Below are 1,724 nucleotides of genomic sequence, written 5' to 3'. Positions count from 1 at the left end.
ACCCCTGCCTCAAATCCTGCCTCCTTGTCTACCCCTGCCTGCACCCCTGCCTCCATCCCTGCACCCCTGCCTCTCTGCCTCCTTCCCTGCCTCCCCTGCCTCCATCCCTGCACCCCTGGCCCAATCTCTGCATCCCTGCCTCCATCTCTCCTCTCTGCCTCCATCCCTGCATCCCTGCCTCAAATCCTGTCTCCATGTCTATCCCTGCCTGCACCCCTGCCTCCATCCCTGCATCCCTGCCTCTTTCCCAGCATACCTGCCTCCATCCCTGCCTCTCTTCCTCCCTCCCTGCCCCCCTACCTCCAACCCTGCACCCCTGTCTCCATCCCTGCATCCCTGTCTCAAATCTTGCCTCCATGTCTACCCCTGCCTGCACCCCTGCCTCCATCCCTGCCTCTCTGCCTCCTTCCCTGGATCCCTGCCTCCATCCCTGCACCCCTGCCTCCATCCCTGCCTCTCTGCCTCCTTCCCTGGATCCCTGCCTCCATCCCTGCACCCCTGCCTCAATCTCTGCATCCCTGCCTCCATCCCTCCTCTCTGCCTCCATCCCTGCATCCCTGCCTCAAATCCTGCCTCCATGTCTACCCCTGCCTCCATCCCTGCCTCCATTCCTGCACCCCTGTCTCTATCTCTGCATCCCTGCCTCAAATCCTGCCTCCATGTCTACCCCTGCCTTCACCCCTGCCTCCATCCCTGCATCCCTGCCTCTTTCCCAGCATACCTGCCTCCATCCCTGCCTCTCTTCCTCCCTCCCTGCACCCCTACCTCCAACCCTGCACCCCGTCTCCATCCCTGCGTCCCTGCCTCAAATCCTGCCTCCATGTCTACCCCTGCCTGCACCCCTGCCTCCATCCCTGCCTCCCTGCCTCCCTGCCCCCTTCCCAGTCTCCCAGTCTCTTTGCCCATCTCCTTGCCTGCCTTCCTTCACTGCTGCCTCCCTGCCTCTCTCCCTGCCTCCCTCCCGTGCCGCAGCCCCAGCTGCACGCGGGCTGAGCTCTCCTCCAGCTGCAGCGGCAGCAGCAAGGTGAAGCGCCAGAGCTCTTCAGGGAGGGGAGAGCAAATTAAAGCTCACTGCAGGAAAGTTGTGCCCCTGGCACTGTGCTCATGCAACAGCTGCAGATACAACAACGATCATCTGACATTCTGACATATACGTTGAGCAAAGCAGCGAGCGAGCCAATGCCGACACAACCTCGCGCAGGGCTCCGAGTCCCAGCCTTGAGCAAAACAGGTGTATGACATCCTGTTGCCAGTCTTCAGAGGTTATGGCTACGAGGAGAGACATCTGAGAGAGGAGCAGATGAAAATAACAAAGAAGGTTAAGGCTCGGGTTGACAAGCTCATTGATAATATTTTAGATGGAACAGACCTGCACGTTGACTACAAATTGCTCCTAATGTCTCCCGTAGACTGCAGGCCCCAGTCGAAGTGAAAATGGGCTCATTCATTACTTCCTGCGAGCAAATTTCTGCAAAAAGGAACCACTGTGACCCAGAAACTCCAGATGTCCTTCGGGGCCCAGGCTGCAGAGATGTCTTGGTGCCAGAGCAGCAGCATTATGTCGTGCGGCCTTCAGGCTTCCATGTAAATAAACAGCAGCAATGAAATCCTTTAGTAAATATTTTTGAATTTGGTGGAAAATCCTGTTGCAGCATTTTGCTTTTTAATGTTCTGAGACTAATTGATTATCTAATAGGAGGCAAGGACATTGCCAGGAAAGGCAT

At 57.1% G+C, this 1,724-nt stretch overlaps 1 long non-coding RNA gene across 1 annotated transcript in view; it reads right to left on the bottom strand.

Annotated features, from left to right (window-relative positions):
• Nucleotides 1-454: 454 nt before the first annotated feature.
• LOC141729720 (uncharacterized) overlaps nt 455-1,724 on the bottom strand; it is a 2,992-nt gene continuing 1,722 nt past the window's right edge. Inside the window, exon 3 of the long non-coding RNA XR_012581160.1 lies at nt 455-1,577. This is a non-coding gene — a long non-coding RNA (uncharacterized LOC141729720). The remainder of the gene's footprint in view (nt 1,578-1,724) is intronic.

Source organism: Zonotrichia albicollis, chromosome 7 (genome assembly GCF_047830755.1).
Source record: "Zonotrichia albicollis isolate bZonAlb1 chromosome 7, bZonAlb1.hap1, whole genome shotgun sequence".
In the NCBI taxonomy this organism is placed as follows: Eukaryota; Metazoa; Chordata; class Aves; order Passeriformes; family Passerellidae; genus Zonotrichia; species Zonotrichia albicollis.
The sequence above is the reverse complement of the archived record's forward strand: the minus strand, read 5'-3'. Positions and strand labels throughout refer to the sequence as shown.